Here is an 8910-nt window from a genome sequence, read left to right on the forward strand (position 1 = left end):
CTTCATTTATTGTTATTGTCGTTCAGTCCATGAGTCATGTCTGTGTCTTTGTGACCCCATGGACTGCAGCATTCCAGGCTTCACTGTCCTTCATTATCTTCCTTAGTTGCGCAAACGTATGTCCATTGAGTTGGTGATGCCATCCAACCATCTTTGTTCTGTCACCCTCTTCTCCTTTTGTCTTCAATTTTTCCCAGCATCAGGGTCTTTTCTAATGAGTCGACTCTTCACGTCAGGTGGCCAAAGTATTGGAGCTTCAGCTTCGGCATCAGTCCTTCCTGTGAATATTCAGGAGCTTCATTTGCTCAGATGTAAATGATTTCGAGGATGAGATCCTGGATTTTTCTTTTTTTTTTTTACTTTACAATACTATATTGGTTTTGCCATACATTGACATGAATCCACCACAGGTGTACATGAGTTCCCAACCCTGAACCCCCCTCCCACCACCCTCCCCATATCATCTCTCTGGGTCATCCCAGTGCATCAGCCCCAAGCATCCTGTATCCCACATCAAACCTAGACTAGTGATTCGTTTCTTACATGATAGTATACATGTTTCAGTGCCATTCTCTCAAATCATCCCACCCTCTCCCTCTCCGACAGAGTCCAAAAGTGTGTTCTTTACATCTGTGTCTCTTTTGCTGTCTCGCATACAGGGTTATCATTACCATCTTTCTAAATTCCATATATATGTGTTAGTATACTGTTTTTTTTTTCCTTTCTGGCTTACTTCACTCTGTATAATCGGCTCCAGTTTCATCCACCTCATTAGAACTGATTCAAATGTATTCTTTTTAATGACTGAGTAATACTCCATTGTGTATATGTACCACAGCTTTCTTATCCATTTGTCTGCTGATGGACATCTAGGTTGCTTCCATGTCCTGGCTATTATAAACAGTGCTGCGATGAACATTGGAGTACATGTGTCTCTTTCAATTCTGGTTTCCTTGGTGTGTATGCCCAGCAGTGGGATTGCTGGGTCATAAGGCAGTTATATTTCCAGTTTTTTAAGGAATCTCCACACTGTTCTCCATAGTGGTTGTACTAGTTTGCATTCCCACCAACAGTGTAAGAGGGTTCCCTTTTCTCCACACCCTCTCTAGCATTTATTGCTTGTAGACTTTTGGATCGCAGCCATTCTGACTGGTGTGAAATGGTACCTCATTGTGGTCTTGATTTGCATTTCTCTGATAATGAGTGATGTTGAGCATCTTTTCATGTGTTTGTTAGCCATCCGTATGTCTTCTTTGGAGAAATGTCTATTTAGTTCTTTGGCCCATTTTTTGATTGGGTCATTTATTTTTCTGGAATTGAGCTGCATAAGTTGCTTGTATATTTTTGAGATTAGTTGTTTGTCAGTTGCTTCATTTGTTATTATTTTCTCCCATTCAGAAGGCTGTCTTTTCACCTTGCTTATAGTTTCCTTTGTTGTGCAGAAGCTTTTAATTTTAATTAGATCCCATTTGTTTATTTTTGCTTTTATTTCCAGTATTCTGGGAGGTGGATCATAGAGGGAGCTCCTGGATTTTGAACTGATGCTGTAATGTGATGAGAGAGAAACCCTGGGAAGGAGAGAACATTTTTTGTTGTTGTTGTCTTTTGTTTTCCTTTGCAAGAGGCATGAATTGTTGAGGGCTATAGGTATAGTCCCAGGTGGCCTCTAAGATTCCCACTCCTGGTATACATACCTTATGTAATCCCTCCTCCTTGAAGGTGGAAGAACCTATGAATATGAAAGGATATCAGTTCTGTGGTTAGACTGTGTGGTGTAGCAAAGATGAAAGAGTTTTGCAGATGCAATTAATGCCCTTTGAATTAGGAAAAAGGGAGACTGTTCTTGGTGGGCCTGAACTTATCAGGTGAGCCCTGAAACTAGATTTTCTTGCTGGCTTTAATGAAATAGTCTCCAAGTTGTGATAAATCTACATAGCTAGGGACTGAGGGCAACCTTTAAGAGCTAAGAGCCAGCAAGAAAACAGTGACTCCTGTCATCCACCCACAAGGAACCAGTTCTGCCAAGGAACCTGAATAAGCCCCGAAGAGGTCCCCAAACCTCAGATGAGATCACATCCCTGCTGACATATGATTTCAGGTAAGACCCTGAGAAATAACTCTGCCAAGATTCTTGACCCACAGAAAACACTGTGAAACATTACGTTTGTATTGTTTTAAACATCTAAGGTGGTGACAGTTTATTATGGCACTATTAAATTAATACACTGACATCTCAGTAGGACCTTTGAAATGAAGTTTGAAATGACTATTTTTTGGTCCTTCTAACTGGACCCTCATATTCTTTGTTTCCCAGACTCTTTTTTTCTCCTGCCTTCATAAGTAAAGTTTCTTTTGTGTGTTTTTACGTTTAAAATCAATTTTATTGAGATATGATTTACATATAATAAAATGTACCTATTTTAAGTGTACTCTTTGATGAATTTTGACAAGTGTATGCATCCATGTAACCACTTCCATTATGAAGCTACAGACCATTTCCATCACTGTAAAAGGTTTTTTCTTGCCCTTTTGAAATTAACTTCAAATCCTAGAAACAAGTTGTTTGCTTTCTATCACAGCAGATTTTTTTTCATTATTTTTGTTTTGGTTAAAATATATATGTATATAGATATAGATATAGATATTAACTTCTTATTGGTTATATCTCTGAAAATATTTTCTCCCATTTCATAGATTGTCTTTTTGGTTTTTGGATGGTTTCTTTTACTGTGCAAGAGCTTTTAAGTCTAATTAGGTCCCATTTGTTTATTTTTGCTTTTGGAGACAGATTCACAAAAATATTGCTATGATTTATGTCGATCAGTATAAATGATAGGAGTTTTAGGAGTTTTATTGTTTCTGGTCTTAAATTTAGATCTTTAATCCATTTTGAGTTTATTTTTGTATATGGTGTTAGAGAACGTTCTAATTTCATTCTTTTACATGCAGCTCAACAGTTTTCCCAGTGCTACTTATTGAAGAGACTTATATTTCTCCATTGTATAGTCTTGCCTTCTTTGTTGTAGATTAATTGACTGCAGTGTGAGCTTACTTCTGGGCTCTCTATTCTGTTTCGTTGATCTATGTGTCTGTTTTTTATAGCAGTACCATACTGTTTTGATAACTGTGGCTTTGTAGTATAGTCTGAAGTCAGGGAGTGTGATTTTTCCAACTCTGTTGTTCTTTCTCAAGATTATTTGTCTATTCAGTGTCTTTCATGTTTCCATACAAGTTTTAAAATTATTTGTTCTAGTTCTGTGTAAAATGTCATTGTTATTTTGATATGAATTGCACTGAATTGGTAGATTGCCTTGGGTAGTATCTAGCACCATTTGTTGGACCACTCTTGCCTCCCTGCTCCTTTTAAAAACACCTATTAAGGCCTTAGGGGGAAATATGTAACATTAGAGCCTAGTGAAACAATGAATATTCTGGATAGCAAAGGAGCACAGAAGAGTCAAAACAAGAATAAAAAGCTAGTTTTATCCTTATGTCACTGAGTCATCTTTTCTCCCTACTCCACCCATCTCCTTTTAAAAATGGTTGCTTTTATTAATGTTGAAAGTTCATGGGTAATAAAAAGAAATTTTCCTCTAAGGCAGGGATACCCAAGCTTCAGGATCTAATGTCTGATGATCTGAGGTAGAACTGAAGTAACAGTGATAGAAATAAAGTGCACAATAAATGCAATGTGGTTGAATCATCCTGAAACCTCCCCCGACTCCTGATCCATGGAAAAATTGTTTTCCACAAAACTGGTCCCTGGTGCCAAAAAGGATGGGGACCACTGCTCTAAGGTGTCAGCTTTCATCTTCATTGAGTGTCTACAGTATTTTAGATGCCCTAAGATGTTGTCTTTTCTTTTGTAAAGAAAAGATGCAACTTATTAGGAAGGTATTCACTAAGCCAAAATATACTTTATAATCTTAAGATTTAAAAAATCTAAAATCTAGATTTTACATAGCATAAAAATATGCTTCAGTGCAAACATTTTACTCTTTGTTGAGTTAAATAGCAATTGATGTTATTGAAATATATTCCTATCTTGAAGCAAAATTATTGCACTTAGCAACAACTTTCCAAGTACAACTACTAGAAAATTGATCTTAAGCAAAAAGGCTTTAAGGAGAGGAATAATTATATTTGTCCTATTCCAAGTGTTTGATTTATTCCTTAACTCTGACTTTTCCTTAATTTCTGTGTGAAGACAATTATTAGATACATGTCACAAGTTCCTGAGCAGTGTTTATTATGCTGCTGCTGCTGCTGCTAAGTCGCTTCAGTCGTGTCCGACTCTGTGCAACCCCATAGACGGCCTCCTGCCAGGCTCCTCTGTCCCTGGGATTCTCCAGGCAAGAACGCTGGAGTGGGTTGCCATTTCCTTCTCCAATGCATGAAAGTAAAAAGTGAAAGTGAAGTCGCTCAGTCGTGTCCAACTCTCATTGACCTCATAGACTGCAGCCTGCCAGGCTCCTCTGTCCATGGGATTTTCCAGGCAAGAGGACTGGAGTGGGGTGCCATTGCCATCTCCGTTAATTTACTTTACAATATAGAGGAGCTATAAGAGAGTTTTAATGTTACTATATAACATTTTATTTTAAAATATTTAATCTGTATACTGAAATGTTGAATTTATAGACTCCTTTGTTCTTTGTTGAGCAAGGATTTTCTTATCATAAAGAAGTTATGGAGTCCACTTCAGATTTCAAGCTTATGCAAAATAAAGTGAAACATTATGGCTTATATACAAGATGTTCTGTAGGATGTTTTCCTGGGCTTCATAAAGAATGCTTTATTAAATGACATTTTATTCTGTCACTGAAAAGGTTAACGCTGCTCATGTAACCTAGTGAAACACAAAAATTCTCAATTTGTGACTAGACTCATGAGCAATTAATCTATGCCATTAGGAATAGTATGCTATCCTCAAAAAAAGTTCATTTTCTTAAGGTATCACATCCAAACTATATGCATTCTTGCTCGATTGGATTGAGTTGATGTTTTGTATATGAGTTTGGCAGCGGATTATGCGAAGTGGGTGAATCCCAGTTTTGATGGGGACGGCAAAGGTTAGTGGGGCGTGAGAGGAAGGCTATGTACCCATCACCTCATGTCTTCCTACTGAGACACCTAGATGTCTTTGTAATAGCTTTGGCCCCTGTGTTTTGACGGTAGTCATGGGAGAAATCAGGTCACTTTTCTTCTCAATGACAACAGCTCCACTGGTCTCCAGTCAGATCAAATTAGAAACAAACTGATGACTCCTAAGTGTATCACTCTGGTTACATTTACCTTACTTCAGTGTCTCTTCCCTAAACTTTAAAAGACTTCAGTATCATTATTGCTGCTGCTGCTGGTAAGTCACTTCAGTCGTGTCCGACTCTGTGCGACCCCATAGACGGCAGCCCACCAGGCTCCCCCATCCATGGGATTCTGAAGGCAAGAACACTGGAGTGGGTTGCCATTTCCTTCTCCAGTGCATGAAAGTGAAAAGTGAAAGTGAAGTTGCTCAGTCGTGTCCGACTCTTCATGACCCCAACACAGCCAGGTTACCCCAGAACTCTAATGTTATATTGCATTATTTGCCAATGGTCAGGAATTCTGAACTATTGAATTCTTGATTCCCAATATGTGTTCATGCTTTTCTTTTTTTTTTCTTTCATGATTTTTTTTATGCTGTTCTCTGCCTGGATAGACCCACCTCCCTAATCTTAACCTATTAGACTATCAAGTTATACTCCTGAATTTGTATATATATTACTTCAAACCTCCACTAAAAAATGTGCAAGCTTTTGCGTATTGGTCATCATTGACAAAATGATTGACATTTCTGTGACAATAACCGTACCAACAGTAAGTCAGTCATTTATATGTATATTATATTATCATAATATCCATTACACTCAGCACATTGTATGTCCTTGATCTAAGTTGATCTACATCATGGCTCCTGTGTATCTTCTGTATTAAAAAGGACAAAGAAAATGTAATTATTTATATTTCATTATTAGTCATTTTTATAAAACCTTTTACAAACAATTTAAACTCATACCTGCAAAGTAAATCCACTGTGATACCCACAATTATTTTAATAGCATGCCATTACTAGTACTAGTAACACATTTAGAAGGTTATTATTTTGTTTTACAGTATGATTTATATACTCAAATTGAGGTTCAGTGCTCAATGGGCTGATAAAATTGCAACTCCTCACAGCATTAAACATAAACATTACGAATGGAATGGATTTAATCATTATTGTTCTTTCATGCAAATCTAAAATACAAAAACAATCTGATGATATTGAACTATTTACGGTACATTAACCACTGGGTTAAATTTTAAAGATTGAAGACGTTATAGAAAGAAGAAAATAGTTATTGTCTATTTCTTAGAATTTCTATTATCTACTGATTGCAACATAACTAGTAAAGCTTAGAAAATCCATTTTAACAGCTATAATATTATCTGTACTAATAAAAAAGCAAATAGTACTAAAAATATTTTCCAGAGGCTGTCAAGTTATATACTTTTAGAATGTTCATAATGTGAGGGGAGGAGGAAAGTGAGGGAGAGAAGGGGTGAGGCCTGGAGGTAGGCTGAAGTGGAAATGGCAATTTTAGTATAATGGCAGAAGGTAATTTGAATGGCAAGGGCATCTAACTCTGTATTTTAAGTTATCTATAGAATTGTGAAGTAAACACCATTCATCTCCAACACAAAGCCTTTGTGGAAATGTTTTCTCCCCTGTAGAAATTAGAAAGTGGTGCTAAATTTCATGGTTCAGAACAGGGTCAGGGAGGTGTGCAAATACAGCAATGCATGATGTGAACCCCTTAGTTCAGGGAAAGCGAAAGCTTGGAGCTGCTGGTAACTGTGAGAAGATATCCCTCTGGGATATCAGACATCTTGGGTGCATGGTTGGATATTGCAGAAAACCTGGAGTAATGTTTTAGCCAGTCTTATCTCAGTATTATAGGCAAGGTGATACAGCTGACACCTGAGGTTCATATAGATTAATACCTATTTTCATATATGAGTATAATGATATCTTGGAAATTCAATGAAGAGGTAGAATGGTCTTTCCCCTTATAGTTATTCTCATAGGTTTCATATTCTAGCTACAGTGATTCTTTGGTCTGTAAGACGTTTGCTTGTTTTTTTCCCTTACTTGGCTGCCCTACATGGCTTGCAGGGTCTCAATTCCATGACCAGGGATTGAATCTGGGCCATGGCAGTAGAAGTGCCAAGTCCTAACCACCAGACCACCAGGGAACTCCCTTGATCTGTAAGGCAGTATTCTCTTCTTCACATACTTGCTGCTTGCATCAGCTGGGAATGGCAAAGATTAGGACTTGGACTCCTTGCGAGTGCCCTGGGAGTTCCTATTTATCTTTTCCAATAGCATTTGCCATATAACACTATCTTGCATTCAGCGCAGTATTATTTTTCAGTTAATTAACATATTTATTCAGCTTTGTGAAAAAAAATAGCCAAAAATTCTATCCATATGACATTAGAGGGAAACATAAATTCACACTTTACCATCTTGACATCGAGAGACTTTGATGTTATATAATCACATATAACAATGTGTCATTTATAGTTCACTTTTCTTTCATTTGACATTATTTAGATCTTAGGTACTTCAACATCTGATGTATATCAGTGCCTCATCCTGGATTTGCCAAAAGAGGCCTGTAGAGCAGTTTAGACATAGGCACTTGCTACCTAACTAAGCCTTAATATCCCTGGTAGAAAAAACATTAAAATTTATACTTGTGAAATGAACATTCAGATTTAAAAGTACCATTAAAGTGTGTTGGTGGGAGTCAGGGGTTTTGAAAATAAGTGACAGTAAAGAATGACTAATCGGGAAAGATCTTCAAAAGATCCTTTATGAGAGAATTTCTTCATACTTAGGCGGGAACAGGAGATAATAGAGTAAAAAGTTGCAAACTCCTCCACAGAACTCACACTCTCTCTTTGAGAACACTTCTATTTTTTTTTTTAATTAGTAAAAATGACAAAAATGATTGCTCCAAAATCATAAAACAATACGGAAAGGTATAGAATGAAGAGTAAAAGTACTTCTTCATCTGCCCCCTTTCTTCCAATAGCACTTTTCATCCCCAAAGTAACCATTGTTAATAGTTTGGTCTATTTCCTCCCAAAACTCTTTTATATATTCCTGAATATTCTTACACATACATATCCCTAAACTGAGGCAAGAATATAGATAAAGAGAAGGGGTCATACTGCATATATTGTTCTGTGTGTAGGTATCAAATCAGAGGGAATATAGATATCAACCTGACTTATTACTGGTAATGTCAACCTTGATCACTAGGTAAGGTGGTGTCTGCCCCAGGTTTCTCCACAGCAAAGTTACTATTTTTCCATGCTGTCTTCTTTGGAAGTGAGTTGCTAAGTCCAGCCCACACTTAAGGGAAAGAGAAGTAAGGTCCATATCCTGGAGGAAAGTGTTGTTAGTTGCTCAGTCGTGTCTGACTCTTTGTGATCCCATAGGCTGTAGCCTGCCAAGGTCCTCTGTCCATGGAATTCTCCAGGCAAGAATACTGGAGTGGGTTGCCATTTCCTTCTCCAGAGGATCTTCCCAACCCAGGGATCTAACCTCAGTGTCCAGCATTGCAGGCAGATTCTTTCCTGATGGAGCCACCGGGAAGCTCCTATCCTGGAAGAGGAAGTATCTAAATATATTACTTGGAATTCTGTAAGAAAGATATCCCTTCTATTCCATTTATTTGTTTAGCCAATAATTTATATGTGTCAATATGGACACATGGATACTTAATTTATTCTTTGGAGTATTAACAATCCTGTAGAGGTTTATTTTGTTGCTCAAATTCACATGCATTTAAGTTCATTCACTGTCTCACTCACTCCCTC

The sequence above is a fragment of the Budorcas taxicolor genome, chromosome 2, assembly GCF_023091745.1.
Source record: "Budorcas taxicolor isolate Tak-1 chromosome 2, Takin1.1, whole genome shotgun sequence".
Classification (NCBI taxonomy): domain Eukaryota; kingdom Metazoa; phylum Chordata; class Mammalia; order Artiodactyla; family Bovidae; genus Budorcas; species Budorcas taxicolor.